General features: G+C 41.7%; 1 protein-coding gene across 1 annotated transcript in view; it reads left to right on the forward strand.

The window, feature by feature from the left end:
* The window catches only part of LOC148020891 (uncharacterized), a 96,562-nt gene that overhangs the window by 39,315 nt on the left and 38,999 nt on the right, over positions 1–18,248 (forward strand). The gene's annotated exons all lie outside the window — the stretch shown is intronic.

Genomic DNA, 18,248 nt, shown 5'->3' on the forward strand with positions numbered 1-18,248 from the left:
TCTAGTTAGAGCAAGTCGTGGGTGAAAATCAAGGGGCAAATTGCCCAATTTATTTGCTGATTGTTGGATTAGCAAGGAGCTTTTGGATCGGCCAAGGAGATCGTGGAATCTCAGCTTGTAATACATCCATTGGCAATTGAAGCTAAAGAAATACCGAAAGGGGTGTCAGTTTTGGGGCCAATAGAGTGTTTACTATCCGAGATTATTAAGGTAAATTATGCATTTCAATTCATGTTTATTTGTTGATTCGTGGAATCTCAGCTTGTAATACATCCATTGGCAATTGAAGTTAAAGAAATACCGAAAGGGGCCCCAATTTTGGGCCCAATAGGGTGTCTACTGTCCAAGATTATTAAGGTAAATTATGCATTTCAATTATGTTTATTTGCTGATTGTTGTAATTAAGTGTTTGATTAGGGAATTACCACCCTTTCCAAGAAGGAAGGCTGGTTTCATGGTTCTGTCATCGGGATACCATCAATTCCCTTGAATTGGTGAGCCGAAGGCACCTGATTGAAGGTTAGAAGCTTTGCTCTAGTGCTGAAATTCTATTGAGTTGAGCATTACTGCTAGAATGTCTTCAAATTGTGAGATGGGATTAAGCGGAGATGATGCCTCTCAATTTGAAAATTCACAAAGTATTGGGAAAAATGCAATGCCTAATCTTGGACAAGGCATGCAGCATGGACAACAAGATGATAATGTTGGTTTAGACCAAAATGTGGGTTCTTCTAAGCCTTCAAAAGCTGATGACTAGTAAGAGCAAGAGGAATTTGATGACCATTTTAAAGATCAGCTGTGATGACAGCAACTAAAATGTTTGTTCACTTGGCAAATTATCCTCAATTCATGTACTTTTTGAATGCCTTAAAGGAGGTAGTAAAGGCAAGATGAGGAAATTGTCTTCAAGAGTTTTGGGACAGCAAAATGCATCGAAAGGGAGTGTAGTTGGAATATCTGATATGCATGAATTCTTTAAGCTTCTCATTTGTCCTGAGCCCTACATTTGGTAAAGACAGTAAAGAAGAAGATGATGTGTTGTCCTTCTCATTGAGGCCTCAGGCTATAATGTCTCCTCAAGGCCTTGAGTGATGGAGATGCTTGGAAAGGCACTATAGCTTCCCAAGAGTACAGAGTCTCACTCATTGTGAATTGGTTACATGGTGTTCATGTGTCTCGCACAATCCATGCCTCCACAATAGTTGCAGAATACTCTTTAGAAGAGCACCGGCTGTGATACCATGTGAAGATATGCTAGGGTTTGCATTGAGAAAACATGGAATGTATGGACATGACTAAAACACAATTGTGGGAGTGGGCTGAGGGAGAAGTTGGAGTGTGACTTCCACCAGAGTTGGATCCTGAACAACTAGTTGATGCTAAACAGATTGGGCAGGCAGCAAAAATGCAGCTTGTAGAAGTATGTCTGGCAGACTAAAACCTCCAAGAGCAGTACAACAGCAGGGCAACTGAGCTGATCTGTAAATACAACTGTCCACGTGGCTGGGAGTCAAGGCAGCAGCTGGAAATAGGGTGTTAGGTACTGAGGGCAGTTGAAAAAGCAGTCAGCCAGGTAAGAAATGATGTCCAGCTATCAGATGACAGCTGTAAACAGCAGAACACAGGGTTGGACTGGTTGTGGGATGATTTGGATGCAGTTGCTGAGCAGTAGAGCTGTAAAGTACATAGTAGATGGGCACCTCTTGTAGGCTGGACGAAAGCTGGAAAGAAGGCACCAAGGGTTGAAAGGAGTGTCAGCAGTCAATGAATCGGCTGGACAGCCATATGCTGATAAGGACTTGATGACTGGAATGGAACGGGATGCTAGGTGATTGAGCACGCCATTTTATTTATAGACAAGGAACCAACCAAATTGTGGGAGTTTGCTTTTGGGACGACACAGAAACTCTTTGTAGCATTAGTCTTGAGTTTTGGGGCTGTTTAAATCAGCTAAATAAGGTTTAATATGAAGAGACCCTGAGTTTTATAGAGGAAGTATCATGAGGACATGTATTTTTGAAACCTCACTTAACATGTGGATTAATTTTAATCACATGATTAAGTAAATGTTGCACATGTGAGGTGCAACTGGGTTATGAGCTCGGGACCTGAGAAAATCACGGGATGTCAAAGGCAAAAGTTGCTATAGGTTATGTTACACAGGTACTTGATGGTATTTGGTGTCAATTGTTGGCCTAGGTCATTCATTTGGCCATAAGTGTTAGTTGGTGACACTAGAGATGTAACATTTAATGGTACCTAACACCGATCTAATGATCAAAGATGGTACAAAGAGACTTGGGAGTGGAAAATGCCTAGCTTATTTAATTATTGGCTAGTTAGATTATTTTTCTGGGCACTGAAATAATTATTAGATTAATTTTCAACAAATAAAGGCTGAAAATTAATATTTAATGATGGATAATATTGGAAAAACCATTTGGAAAGGCTGCCACTTGACAAACTTGCCCATACAAGCTCATAAAAGGCTGAAGAAAAGGAAAAACGAGATCATTCTTACTGTAGCAAAGGTAGGAGAGCTGTGAGCAGCCATGGCAGTCTATTTTCAGCCATGCAGCCAGCCATGAGTGAGTTTTGAGGAGGTGATTGCAGATTCGGACCCTTCATAGTTGGGCGATTGCATCCAGGTACAAGCTGACATCTAATTTGGATGTCTCAACTGTAGGCGACAGCATTTAATGTTGTTGTGGTAGGGCAGTAGCTGGATTTGATTGATTTTCAGTCATTCTTCGTGACAAAACTTGAATTTTCTCTCTCTATAGCCTTCTCTCTCATCTCCCAGCCATTTCACAGCCTTGCTTTGAAGATCTTAGCATTTGGACCCTTGAGGCTAAGAAATTGCAAATTTCTTTGCTATAAACCCTAATTTACAGTAAAAATTAGGGTTTAGTAGTAGCCTTGGAAAACGTGTCAAAAATTAGAAGCTTGAAGACTTGGATTTTTCAGGGTTGAAGGTGAATTTTAGCTAAATTCAGGTGGAGGACTAGCCAGCCATTGAATTTGGGGCATTTCCATTGTCTATGAAGTGGATGAAGGCCAATTAAGTGCCCAAATCAAGGGGCAAAATAGATTGAAGACTTGTTGGTTACTTTGTGTTGAGATATCGAGCTCCACTCGTGATATGCCAAGGTGACCGTTGTGCATTTATGTCACCGACTTGTTAGCTGCAGATGAGGTTGGTACACCGCCTATGAATAATAGCTAGATGATAGCTATCCTTATCTACTCTAGTTCGTGGCTCAGTTAGTATGCCACCTTAGTTAGTTGAGTTTGGTTTGAGACTCATATATAGGGTTCTTCTATTTCTCTGTACGAGAGTTCTTTTGGCTTATACAACTAAGAAGAGGAAAACTGTTTTTAGCCTCCATCTTTGTGTGTATTCCCTCATTGTGTAAGTGAGAAAGCTACTAGTGAGACTCCTTCCTTTTCTCCCATTTTCACAGATTGTCACTGAAAAGCTTGACAAGAACAACTTCCAAGCATGGAAGTTTAGAATGACGAATTTCCTTATGGGAAAAGGATATTGGGAATTCGTTGCAGAAAATGAAGAAGAATCAGTTCTTCCTAATGTTCCCAATCAACAGCAAATGCAGGCATTTAAAGGATGGCATAAGAGAGCTAGAAAAGTTATGTACTGGTTGTCTATCAGTATTTTAGACTCTATGATTTTGGATATTCAGGATGCAAGTACGCCAAAGGAGGCATGGGATACTTTGTCAAAAATGTATAGCACAAATACGCAAGCCAGGAAAATGCAGCTCAAGCAAGAGTTGCATAATGTGCAAAGAGAAAGTATGAGCATCAATGACTACCACATGAAGGTGAAGAAGATTGCAGATGTACTTGTTTTCATTGGGTCGCCAGTGGAAGATGATGATTTAGTTTCTGTGACCTTGAATGGTCTAGAAAAGGATTATGCACAGTTCCGAACATCCATTTTCATCCGTGAAAGATTTCCTGATTTTGAGGAGTTGATTGCTCTTCTAATTTCCGAGGAGCAGAGAAATGGTGGTGCATCTTCTTCAGGAGGAACTTCAAAAGAAGCTGTCTTCTACTCAAATGCTGGAAGAGGTAGAGGCAGAGGTAGAGGAGGCCGATCTGGAGGCCGTGATAGAAATCAGAATATGCAGCAAACTCAAGAAAACCAATCCTATGGAGGAGGACGTGGTAACTCTAGAGGCAGGGGGAGCCAAAGAGTTCGTGGTGAATGGCAAAGAGGCCAAAATGCAAACAACAATGTTGAATGCTACTACTGTGGTAAAATGGGTCATATGGCTAAAGACTGCTATAAAAAGCAGAATGACATCATGAATGGAAAATTGCAACAAGGGAATTATGCATCTTCTAGTAGACAGGGTGATGACAGAAATGAGCATTTGTTTATGGTGCAGCACATGACCAATTTTGTGACAAGTGCAGAAGAAAGCAACGATGTGTGGTATGTTGACTCAGGTGCATTAAACCACATGACAGGTCATGCAGAATGGATGCATGATACAAGGAAAATGGAAAAACCAGGATTTGTGAAGACTGGTGATGATACTGCACATCCTATTGTGCAGATTGGAAAAATTCCTTTGTCTATGCAGGATGGGAAAAAGAAATACTTGTCGGATGTATTTCATGTCTCGAATATCACCAAGAACCTGGTTTCTGTTGGTCAAATGGTTTAGCAGGGCTTGCAGGTCAGATTTAATCCTCATGATGCTTTGTTGAGGATATGAAAAATAAAGGTCGCTTGATAGCAAAAGGAAAGAAGAAGGGCAGAATGTTTACGTTGGATGTAGACATGCCTGAATTGAGTGCAGCAATGTTTGCACATGGGACTAGTGTAGTTGCAGATATTGATATCTGGTATAAACACATTGGTCATGTTAATGTACAACAACTTAAATCAATGCAAGCCCAAAATATTGTTGCAGGATTGCGTAAATTCAAGGTTGTAGAAATGCATAAGGTATGTGAAGCCTGTCAATTTGGAAAACATGCAAGGAAACCATTTCCTAGACATGTTCAAGAGAGTAAGAGACCATTGGAATTAATCCACTCTGATGTGTGGACTACTAAAGCTGCATCTATTGGAGGCTGTCATTATTTTGTCACTTTTATTGATGACTATAGCAGAAAAGTTTGGGTGTATTTTATGAAAAAGAAAAGTAAAGTTTTTGGGTATTTCAAAACTCTTAAAGCTATGGTTAAAAAAAAAACAGGCCTGCAAATAAAATGCTTAAGGTCAGATGGAGGAGGAGAGTACCTCTCAAATGAGTTTGCAAGGTTCTTGCAGGAGCATGGCATAAAGCAGCAATATTCATGTAGTCATACTCCACAACAAAATGGAATTGCAGAAAGAAAAAACAGGCATATTGGAGAGGTATCTCGTGCCATGCTCAATGAAAAAGACCTGCCAGATTTTTACCGGGTTGAGGCAGTTGCTACAGTAGTCTACATAATGAACAGGACTCCCACTGCAGCAATACATGGCATGACTCCAGAGGAGAGGTATATTGGTAGGAAATCAGATATTTCTCATTTGAAAATTTTTGGTTGCATTGCCTATGTTCATGTGCCAGATGAGTTGAGATCCAAGTTGGATCCAAAAGCTGAGAAGTGCATCTTTATTGGTTACTCTCTGCAGCAGAAAGGGTATAGATGCTATAACCCTTCTACTCGTAAGTTTACAGTGAGCAGAGATGTTTTTGATGAGATGAGTAGCTGGTATAAACCAGTAAATGTGATTGATAATGTAGATGCACAAAATGGTAATGCTGCACAGAATTCACAGCAGCAGTCACAAGATATTAGTGGACCTGAAGTGTCCTCTAGCAGTGGTTCACATTCATTGCCATGGACAGGCAGATTGAGATCATGAGAATCTCCTCAAAGCAATACAGATAGTGGTATGCAGGTATCACGAAAAGGAAAAGAGAAGGTAGATCAACCCATGTTTGATGTGAATGCAGGTTACTCTTATGTGGATGGTGATGGTCGACACTTCATCTCTTTGTGCCTTAGCCTCACTCAATTCCTTGAGCAATCGTTCCTTTTGTTGCTTCTCCCTTCTACACTCTGTGAAGGCCTGGGTCCTAACCCTTTTAGCTCCTGAGTGAGCTCGTCTCTGATCTTCTTCAGTTGGTCAAGACGTTCTTGCATCTGCTTGTTTTGCTGCAAGAGGACCAAAAAGACCTCCTCTGGCATCACCTATTCTTCTATTTTCTCACCGTGGGGCTCTTTTGCAACCTTCTCCTCCAATTTTCTTTCTAGTACATGTTTGCTTTTCATCTTCTTCCTCAAGTCACTTATTTGCCTTTTTTGGGTGGCTATTTAGTATGTTTTTTTGAGTTGGTAGGTCAAGAATGTCCAGTGGCTCAGAACAAAGCATTGATGATGAGTTGGGTATTCCTTCTGTTATTACACCTGGAGTAAGGAAGACCAGGGATGTTTTGAGAGCACCTGGAAGTGAGCCTACTTTGCGCAGGTCTACCAGAGCTAGGTATCCTGTGGATAGGCTGAAATATGATGGATTTACAGCCATTCACTATGCTTATATAGTCAAAGTGATACATGAACCAAAATCCACTTCTTTTGAGCAAGCCATAGGAATAGAAAAATGGGAGAAAGCCATGGATGAATAAATGGATGCCTTGGAAGCAAATGCTACATGGGAATTGGTACCTTTGCCTAAAGATAAGAATGCAATTGGTTGTAAGTGGGTTTATAAGGTGAAGCACAATACAGATGGTTTTGCGAACAGATACAAGGCAATATTAGTAGTCAAGGGGTATGCACAAACATATGACATTGATTATGACGAAACATTCAGTCCGGTTACAAAGATGGCAACCGTAAGAGCAGTCATTGCTATGGCTCTATCAAAGGGATAGTCTTTACATCAGATGGATGTAAAGAATGTCTTCTTGCATGGTGATTTGCAAGAAGAGGTCTATATGGAGCAGCTACCAGGTTATGTGCATGCTGTTCATCCTGAGTTTGTTTGCAGATTGAAGAAAGCCTTGTATGGTTTGAAGCAAGCACCTAGAGCATGGTCTGACAAGATAGGACAATATCTTGTCACTATTGGCTTTCAGATTTCCAAGGCAGATTTCTCACTTTATGTGAGAAAAACAGAGAAAGGTATTATGCTGCTTGTCATTTATGTTGATGATTTGATTATCACAGGTGATAGTGATGAAGATATCCTTCACGTGAAAATGCTATTGAAGCAGAAGTTTGAGATGAAGGATTTGGGAGAGCTGCGTTATTTCTTGGGCATTGAGGTGATTAGATCACCAAGTGGAATACGGCTCTTGTAGAGGCAGTATGGATTGGACATGCTGTCCAAATATGGAATGACATGTTGTAAACCTATTTCAGTTCCTTTGGAGCAGAATGTGAAGCTGAGCGCAGATGCAGGTGAGCTTCTCGAAGACCCTACTATGTACAGACGCATAGTAGAAAGTTTAATTTATATGACTATTATCAGGCCAAATTTGAGCTATGCTGTTGGATTGGTAAGTCAGTTTATGCAAGCTCCAAGGAAACCGCATTTGGATGCGGCTAGACGCATACTCAGGCGTGTGAAGTTCACATTGCAGTATGGACTATTTTATGAGATTGGGGTTCAGATACAGTTGCATGGATACACTGATGCTGATTGGGCTAGTAGTATTTCTGATAGATGATCTACTAGTGGATATGTGTTCTCTTTTGGGAGTGCTGCAGTCACTTGGAGCAGCAAGAAACAGCCTACAGTTGCCTTGTCGAGCACAGAGGCTGAGTTTAGGGGTGCAGCAATGGTTGCATGTGAGGTAGCTTGGTTGTATAAGCTACTTTATGATATGCACCAGCCTATAGATGGGCCAGTTGTCATTTATTTTGACAACATGAGCAGTATACACTTGGCAAATAACCCAGTCTATCATGCTAGAACAAAGCACATTGATGTGCATTATCACTATGTGCGGGAGAGGGTTTTACTAGGTCTTATTGATCTAGTTTATGTCAGCACAGAGGATCAGGTAGCTGATATATTCACGAAGGCATTGGGCGCAGAGAAGCTGCGCAAGTTCAGAGACCTGCTTGGTGTGCAGGAATTGGGATTGAGCTCGAGGGGAAGTGTTGAGATATCGAGCTCCACTCGTGATATGCCAAGGTGACCGTTGTGCATTTATGTCACCGACTTGTTAGCTGCAGATGAGGTTGGTACACCGCCCATGAATAATAGCTAGATGACAGCTATTCTTATCTACTCTAGTTCGTGGCTCAGTTAGTATGCCACCTTAGTTAGTTGAGTTTGGTTTGAGACTCATGTATAGGGTTATTCTATTTCTTTGTACGAGAGTTCTTTTGGCTTACACAACTAAGAAGAGGAAAACTGTTTTCAGCCTCCACCTTGGTATTCCCCCATTGTGTAAGTGAGAAAGCTACTAGTGAGACTTCTTCCTTCTCTCCCACAATCTTGACACTTTGGACAGCAAGGGGAGTTTGGATTGCGAAGGGGATTGGGAGAATCCCATTGTAAATCAACTTCTTCTTAAATAAAGCTAAAGAAATATTGAAAGGCGCGCCAATTTTGGGGCCAATCGGGTGTGCATTTTGAAACCGGCCTGTTCACTGGGAAGGGCGGTAGTGTACAACCAAAAAAATACGTAAATGCTTTCACCCAATTCACAGTCGCCCACTTTACCTGAACTTAAAGACACAGAATCAAGAAGAGAAACAGGAAGCTAGAATGCTCCTGTTGCAACACATACACCCTGTTGGCCCCTAAGTTAGGTGCCCCTTGTGGTATTTCTTTATTTTTAAAAAGAGAAAGTACAATGGGCTGTCTTTCACCTATTCTGGGTGAAATTTGACAGCATAACAGTACAATTACTGACCCAAATCAAGTTGACCAGGAGGGGAAACTCTGCCCAAGTCTGAAACTTCTGGTTGGAGTGCAGAATTGACCATTTCAGTCTGCTGTAATTACTGGTTCAGACCTGTTCTGAGACATGTTTACAACTCATACTGTTCCCTGTACTGTTTAGCCCATTGTAATTACTGGTTCAGACCTGTTCTGAAACTTGTTTTCAGTTTATATTGATCCCTGTATTGTTCTGCATCATCTGGGCCAAGTGCCCCTTGATTCTGACATCATTTGGGCTCTGAATTAACCTCTGAACAGTCCAGAATCAGTACTGATTTAGTGCTGTTTCAGGCTCTTGCTTGGTGAGGTTACCACCCTCACCTATTCCTGCTTGTAGGCAGCAAACAACTGCTCCTATTCCTGGAGAAAGGAGGCTCTTGCCTCATACAAAAACAGCATATTCCACACAGCTATACCTGAATCAGAAGAAAGGCCCTTGATTCTGCAGCATAACCATACTGTCAGGGAGAGAGAGAGAGAGTAGGAAGCAAGCTCAGCCCTTTGTGCATCATAGACAAGGTAGACCAGCTCTCAAGAGCTCTCCATCTGCAGCTGTTTTTCACAAATGAGCCCCTTACAGCCCAAAAACTGCACACCAGCCCTCTTTAAAGAGGTAAGTGCACACATTTGTGCCAAGTGGCAGCACTAGAAGATATTTCCCGTTTCAGCCTTCCAGTCTAAAATTCTCCATGCTCGGTGCAGAATTTGACCTCGGCACAGACTAGAGGATTGATCCTCGTGCAAAAACGAAAGTAATGACGCGAACAGATTCTGAGGTCCAAAATTAGTAACTCCCTAAATTTTAGGAGTTGCTTCCATTGCATCCCCACTAGTCTTCTAACCATCTTTGCTGATTATGGCTACATCCAAATTTACAATGTAGTTCAACCGAAAGTGAATTTCCACTGATGACCCCACATGGACTAATCTCTTGCAGATTTGTCCATCTTCACTTTGAACTAGTCTTTTCCAGGCTAGTTCTTCAACACACTTGTCCATATACACTTTCACAAGTCTCTTCCAGGCTTGTCAATCTACAGTGCCATCAGTCTCTTCTAGACTTGTACTGGACCTTAACTGTCCAGTCTTGACTCACTAGACATTCCTGTCCGTTTCACATACTGGCCATGCAACTCAGGCATTTAGATTTCAAGAGGGATCCTTCCAAAAAGAAAAACCAAATAAAATATGTAATAAAGAAATCAACAAAAAGGTAATAGTTGTCACAATTTGGTGACATACCTCCCTCTTGAAATCGCAAACGTCCTCGTTTGCATGAATGTCATACATGCGTCCAGCTAACCCAGTGATCTTATACTTGGCAGCATATGTACAACACATACATGCTATCAGTCAACATTGTGTACTGAACACACTGTTAACACATGTATGTTCTAACTGTGAAATATGGCAGATTATCATCATGTGACTCCACATCACTATTTCCAGATATAGTGGCCGGTACACCACAATGATATCCCCATAGTGGTAGATTCTCATTTGATGACTCCACATCACCCTGACTAGAGATCTAGTGGCCAGTACATCAAAATGATATCACGACTGAGTCAATTTATAAAATACATGCCCGATCGAGTAACCATTGTTACAACATGTATTCAATTCAATAGAAGGAAAAACTGTATTCTTGCAAGCAATACTTACTTCTTTAGCACTGAGAAAACCTATGGACACAATAAGTGTTAAGTTGTACAAAATCTGTTTCTGTACATAATTTCTTTCTTGAGCAATTGTCACTTTGACAATCTATTTCAGCTTAGAGATACAAGGGGTCAAGGTAGGTTGCAAGCGAAATGCTTCAAGGTAAAGTTTCAACACATTAGGTGACTCTGCAAGTTCATCTTCGTCCATCCACTTAGCATCTATAGCTGGATAGTTCTTGAACTTAACCAAATACCTTCTAGCAACTTTGCCTTTCACTTTCCTTTCCTTGTGTGCCAATACCTGTTTTGGAACAAGAATTCCATCAAGTTCCTCAACTTCGGGCTGTTCCTCAGCTGGCATATCTTCTGGCACATCACCCACATAAGGTCTAAGAAGACTTACATGGAAAGCATTATGAATCTTCCAATTGTCAGGCAATTTCAGCCTATAGCTGACATCACTAATCTTCTCTGTTACTTGAAAAGGCCCATAGTATCGCAAACTAAGTTTAGTGAAAAGACTTTCCTTGCCGTTCCGCTTCTTTAAGCGTGCCTTTTCAAACTGCAACAGTATCCAATCACCAAGTGAAAATATCAATTCACGACGGTGATGATCAACAGCTTTCTTTTGCTTTGCCTGAGTCCTTTCAAGGGCATGCTTAACTTTCTGATACATTTCACCCATACTCTGCACATACTGATCTGCCTGAAAAATCTTATCCTTTGTATGCAAAATGGGAGGAACCTTTTTACCACCTTCAACAATTTCAAAAGGGGCTTTGCCTGTTGATGAATGCACAGTATTATTGTATGCATACTCGCCCAAAGGCAAATACTGCTCCCACTTTGACTTGTGCTCTGATACATAGCACTTAAGCAGATCCAAGATAGTAGAATTTGCCTCTTCTGACTGTCCATCAGTCTGTGGATGAAATGACGATGAGAACTTAAGCGTTGTGTCCATGTTCTCAAATATGCCTCTCCAGAATAGACTTGTCATCCGTGGATCACGGTCACTGACAATAGACTGTGGCATACCATGATACTTGAAGACATTGCACATAAACAAATGTGCCATCTGATCTGGTTTTATCTTCTTCTTGACAGGAATGAAATGAGCCTGTTTGCTAAACCTGCAAATAATAGTCCATATCCCATCATTTCCTGTCTGTGTCCTTGGAAGATCAAAGATAAAATCCGTAGCTATGCTTTCCCATGGTTTATCCAGAATAGGCAATGGCTGTAAAAGCCTTGGTGCTTTTTGCCCGTCAAACTTGACCTTCTGGCAAATCAAACACTGCCGCACAAAAGCATCCACGTCTCTTCTCAAAGTAGGCCAATAAAAGAATGTCTCTACTGCTTTGACTGTTGCATCAATACTACGATGCCTTGCATACGGTGGAGAATGACTCTCTGTCATAACTTTCCGTCTCAATGGCATAGTCACACATAGTCTGCCATGCATCAACATGAAACCATCCTTGAGAAGATAATGCTCATGATGTTGTCCATTGACAAGCTGATCAAAGATCCTTGCAAAATCTTCATCATCAGCATACTGTTCCTTCATATCATCAAGCTCATGATGATAAGGAATTGACACAGCTGAAATTTGTGGCTTCCTTGACAAAGCATCAGCCACAACATTCTTTTTGCCTTCCACATGCACAATCTGAAAATGGAACATTGACAAAAAGTTTGCCCAATGCATATGCTTTTCTGACAGCTTAGTCTAAGTTAAGAAATAACGCAATGTCTGATGATCTGTCTGGACAACAAAATCTGCCCCAAGTAGGTAGTGTTTCCAACAAGAAAGCGCATGAGTCACAGCCAACAATTCTTTCTCATAGACCTGCATAGTCTTCTCTGGCCCTTGCAAGATTCTGCTTTCATAAGCCACTACCCGGCCATCTTGCATTAACACTGCACCAATGCTATTGCCACAGGCATCACACTGGACAACAAATGACTTCCTAAGATCTGGCAGAATGATCACTGGACTAGAAGTCATCTTTTCTTTAAGAAGATTAAAAGCTGAAATCTCTTTCTGTGTCCACTGGAAAGAGACTCCTTTCTTCTGTAAAGCATGTAAAGGTGAAGCAATCTTTGCAAAATTGCGAATGAACCTCTTGTAGTAAGAACACAAACCCAAGAAGCTTCTTACATCATGGACAGTCTTCAAATCTGGCCATGTTCTAATTGCTTCAACCTTAGCAGGATCCATTCGGACACCATCCTTTGACACTTTGGCCCCAGGAACTAGATTTCTTCCAAGAAGAACTCACTCTTCTTGCCATTGATAAGCAACCTATTACTGCGAAGCTCATCAAAGACTGCCTTCAAGTGTTCTTTATGCTCTGTTCATTCTTTGAAAAGACAATCATGTCATCAAAGAATGTACCAACAAACTGCCTGTATGGACGAAAAATCCTGTCCATCATTCGATTAAACGTAGCAGGAGCATTAGTAAGTCCAAATGGCATTACCAAGAACTCATAGAGACCAAACGTGGTTCTAAATGCAGTCTTATGCACATCCTCTTGCTTAATCCTGATCTGATGGTATCCACTCTTCAAATCTATCCTGCTGAAAATTGACGCTCCTTCCAAACGGTCAAGGATGTCGTCAATTCTTGGAATGGGGAACCTGTTCTTGATGGTACTCTTGTTCAATGCTTGATAATCTATGCACATGCGCCAAGAGCCATCCTTCTTCTGCACTAAGAGCACTGGTGAGCAAAAGGGAGATGAACTTGGCTGAATCAGCCCTTTTTCTAAGAGCTCATTCACTTGGCTCAATATCTCTTTCTGTTGGGCTGCACTAACCCTATACGGAGGTCTATTTGGTGGGCTACTGCCTGGCACCAAATCTATCGCATGATCCTCAGACCTCTCTGGTGGCAACTATGATGGTAATGAGTCAGAAAAACAATCACTGAACTGAGACAAGAAAGCAGACATGTCTCTATTTAATATAGAGAAATTTGACTCATCATTATCCTTGACATCACGTGCAAAAATCAAGTACGCAGAAAGATGATTCTTTATTACAGATGTAATGGCAGAAGCCGATACAACAGGTACGGACTCTCCTTTAAGCTTCACATCAAGCACATGAGTCTTTCCCCTACGTTCCAAAGTCAGTGTCTTGTTAAAGGCATCCATCACACCATGCTTTCTGAACATCCATGGCATTCCCAACAAGACATCACAGCCTTCAAGTGGCATGATATAAAATTCTTCTGCATCAACATAAGACTGTATATGAAGACGCAGCTTTCCAAGAATGGGTGTCACAGACTCTGAGTGACCAGGACATGCCAACCTTGCCTCTGCTGTGTAGCCCATCTCATCTGCTATGATGCCCAAAGTAGAAGCCAACTCTGGTGAGATAAAGTTTGCCTTAGCTCCAGGATCAAAGAAAATGAGTACATGTTGATCCCTAACTTTACCCCAAGCTCTGCAGAGCTCATTAGCATCCGAGTGTGGCTTGTCTCCCAGCATATCTCGCACTAAACTTGCTGAAGGTTTGGGGTTTTTTCCTTTCCTGTCCTCTTTATTATCATCAGCTGATCTCTTATTCTTGTCCGGACAGTTAGACGCAATATGACCAGTCTGCTCACAGATAAAGCACTTCCTCTCAGCCATTAAAGCCTTTCTCTCTTCAAGAGACTTGCGTACAAAAGGTTTCTTCTGATCCTTTGACTGTTGTCTAAAGAACTTGGTTGGCTTATTCTTGAACTGCCAAGATTTACCTGTGCTCTGAGAAATCTGAGAAACCTGTTTACTAAATGGCTTCTTTGCTGAAAAATTTTCAGATTTGTCCTGTTTAATGCTGTCCCCAAAACCACTTGACTGTCCCAACAATAATGCATTTCCTGTGGTAGCATTCTCAATTAACTGAGTCAAAGTGGTGACCTTTGTCTTTGTACAATAATTCCGAAGTTCCTTGGGCAGCCCACAGCAATATTTCTCTATCAGCTCAGTCAATGGCACAACCCTGTAAGAAGTGACTGGAAGTAAAGCCTCCCAAAACTTCTTGTTATAGTCTTCCAGATCCTTGCATTTAGATGCATCCAAATTGTGCCAAGCTGACATAACATCGATCTTAAATTCATTGGTCAACCAAGCAGAAGCAAATACTTGCTTAAAGTAAGTCCAAGTGGCAGGAGCCTGTCCTTGCATCAACAGTGTACTCCACCACTGACTAGCATTATCCTTAAGAAAAGTGGCAGCTTTCCGAACCTTAGAGGGCTCTGTAAAGTTCCCTCCTGCAAATGCGGCATCAAACTGCTGTAAGAGAGAGAGCCTTAGTCCTATCTTCAAATCCTCGAAAGATGTCAAACTGTACGGCTGCACCACCTTCCTTGTATGGCTTTGGCTTCTCATGAGCCATCAAAGGGTCCATAGGATATACCTGCAACATAGGAACACTAATAGGTGGCATAGGAGTTGCCGGACCACTGACTACAGGGCTTGTAGACACAATACTTGCTTGCTGGCTTTGATAACCAGCCATACCAAAAGTGCCCTGTGGCATGCCAAAACTGCCCTGAACACCCTGAAATCCAGGCTGCATGCCTATATTACCATACATGGGGTTTGGCATAAAACCCTGTGTACCCCAAAACACTGTTCCTGGTACATAAATTTGGTTTCCAGGCACATAACCAGCCATACTTTGAAATACAGATCCACCTCCAAACAGGATGTACAGAGGTCGGTGGGAAAACCTGTGGTAAAGCCTGAAAACCGTTTCCATGTCCATTTAAACCAACATTTTGCTGCTGTAAAGTGGCGAGCTGAACTAGCAATGCCTGTGTAACTAGCGTTTCCGCCACCTGTTCCTGGACAGTCGGAACCAATCTTGGAGTCTCCATTGACTCCGCAAGCTGCCTTGGTGTTTCCATTGAATCTGTAGCATGCTTACCCTTATCCTGGACCTCTACTGGATCCAAAATCTTTGCAGATTGCCCAACTTGCTGTAAATGAAAGGAAGGCTGCAAAAATGCCAAAAACCTTGGATTCTGCATCACTTGAGTAAACATACTCACATCAGCAACTAACTGAGTCTTGAAAGTGTCTTCATCCATAGAAGAAGCCGTAAGAACTTGTGGCTCAACCATAACAGGAGGAGTAACAAACTGTGGAGGTCTAGAAGACTCTCCCACCTCATGAACAACAGGGATCTCCTGTGATGAAGATGCTTCCTCTCTGGTGTCTTCCTTTCTATCAGCCATAATGCACAATTCTGTGTCTACACCCAAACAAACCCTGGCTCACTCTTTATGGAAAAAGTGATTCGATCCCGGCAATGGAACCATGCAAACCGGCCTGTTCACTGGGAAGGGCGGCAGTGTACAACCAAAAAAATACGTAAATGCTTTCACCTAATTCACAGTCCCCGACTTTACCTGAACTTAAAGACACAGAATCAAGAAGAAAAACAGGAAGCTAGAATGCTCCTGTTGCAACACATACACCCTGTTGGCCTCTAAGTTAGGCGCCCCTTGTGGTATTTCTTTATTTTTAAAAAGAGAAAGTACAATGGGCTGTCTTTCACCTATTCTGGGTGAAATTTGACAGCATAACAGTACAATTACTGACCCAAATCAAGTTGACCTGGAGGGGAAACTTTGCCCAAGTCTGAAACTTCTGGTTGGAGTGCAGAATTGACCATTTCAGTCTGCTGTAATTACTGGTTCAGACCTGTTCTGAGACATGTTTACAACTCATACTGTTCCCTGTACTGTTCAGCCCACTGTAATTACTGGTTCAGACCTGTTCTGAAACCTGTTTTCAGTTTATATTGATCCCTGTACTATTTTGCATCATCTGGGCCAAGTGCCCCTTGATTCTGACATCATTTGGACTCTGAATTAACCTCTGAACAGTCCAGATTCAGTACTGATTTAGTGCTGTTTCAGGCACTTGCTTGGTGAGGTTACCACCCTCACCTATTCCTGCTTGTGGGCAGCAAACAACTGCTCCTGTTCCTGGAGAAAGGAGGCTCTTGTCTCATGCAAAAACAGCATATTCCACACAGCTATACCTGAATCAGAAGAAAGGCCCTTGATTCTGCAGCATAACCATACTGTCAGGGAGAGAGAGAGAGAGTAGGAAGCAAGCTCAGCCCTCTGTGCATCATAGACAAGGTAGACCAGCTCTCAAGAGCTCTCCATCTGCAGCTGTTTTTCACAAATGAGCCCCTTACAGCCCAAAAACTGCACGCCAGCCCTTTTTAAAGAGGTAAGTGCACACATTTGTGCCAAGTGGCAGCACTAGAAGATATTTCCCGTTTCAGCCTTCCGGTCTAAAATTCTCCATGCTCGGTGCAGAATTTGACCTCGGCACAGACCAGAGGATTGATCCTTGTGCAAAAAGGAAGGTAATGATGCGAACAGATTTTGAGGTTCAAAATTAGTAACTCCCTAAATTTTAGGAGTTGCTTCCATTGCATCCCCACTAGTCTTCTGACCATCTTTGCTGACTATGGCTACATCCAAATTTACAATGTAGCTTAATTGAAAGTGAATTTCCACTGATGACCTCACATGGACTAATCTCTTGCAGATTTGTCCATCTTCACTTTGAACTAGTCTTTTCCAGGCTAGTTCTTCAACACACTTGTCCATATACACTTTCACAAGTCTCTTCCAGGCTTGTCAATCTACAGTGCCATCAGTCTCTTCCAGACTTGTACTGGACCTTAACTGTCCAGTCTTGACTCACTAGACATTCTTGTCCGTTTCACATACTGGCCATGCAACTCAGGCATTTAGATTTCAAGAGGGATCCTTTCAAAAAGAAAAACCAAATAAAATATGTAATAAAGAAATCAACAAAAGGGTAATAGTTGTCACAATCTGGAGACACATTTTCCAAGATCAGTAGGTAAATTTGTATTTTCAGATTTGCATTTATCGTTTGCTGCTGTGGATTTGCCACCCATCCATGGAAGGAAGGTTGGTTTCAGGAAAACTATGAATACGACGCGGGCTGACTTGGGCACCCATATTTTGGTCCTGGCCAGCTAATATACGAGGTGTGGCTTCAGTTTGCCTATTTATAAGCAACCTTCCCCCTCACTCCAATGATCCATCATCTAGTGTTCATTCAGCCAGCCCTCCTCGTTCTTCTTTTCCATTTCTTGCCTCCATCTGTCGCTCACACTAATGCTCTGAGCTGTGTTGGGGCTGACTGTTGCAGCCTTGTAACATTTGGTCTTTTGTTACTTTGTTTGTTCTTTCTCTTGTGTTTCTTTCAATCTCCTTCTCTACTCACAACGTTCACTTTTCTTTTGGTCGTGCACTCTTAAGAGTACAGCCATTTCCATTTGTGATTAACTATCATTGTGCTACAATTCTCTCTATTTCTCTCTTGCACATGATTAATCCACACATGGCCAAACATTTTCCCATTTGGCGACATGGTTTTGTTCAAGACTCAAGTGTATATGGCATGTCACACCATGTACTGATGGATAATGCCTCTTTCAGCCAAGGATGTGTTGAATCTTTTTGATATGCACTCCCTTTGTCGATTAATATGGAGAGGGCCAAGTTTATGATTGCTGAATTTTCCAGCCATATCCAAGTCTTGTTTGCAACATGCAAAAACGTATATAACTTGAGCTTCATTATATCTACCAATGTGTGA

This window comes from Lygodium microphyllum, chromosome 18, assembly GCF_053477565.2.
Source record: "Lygodium microphyllum isolate KBCC chromosome 18, Lygodium_microphyllum_v1.1.10, whole genome shotgun sequence".
Taxonomy (NCBI): Eukaryota; Viridiplantae; Streptophyta; class Polypodiopsida; order Schizaeales; family Lygodiaceae; genus Lygodium; species Lygodium microphyllum.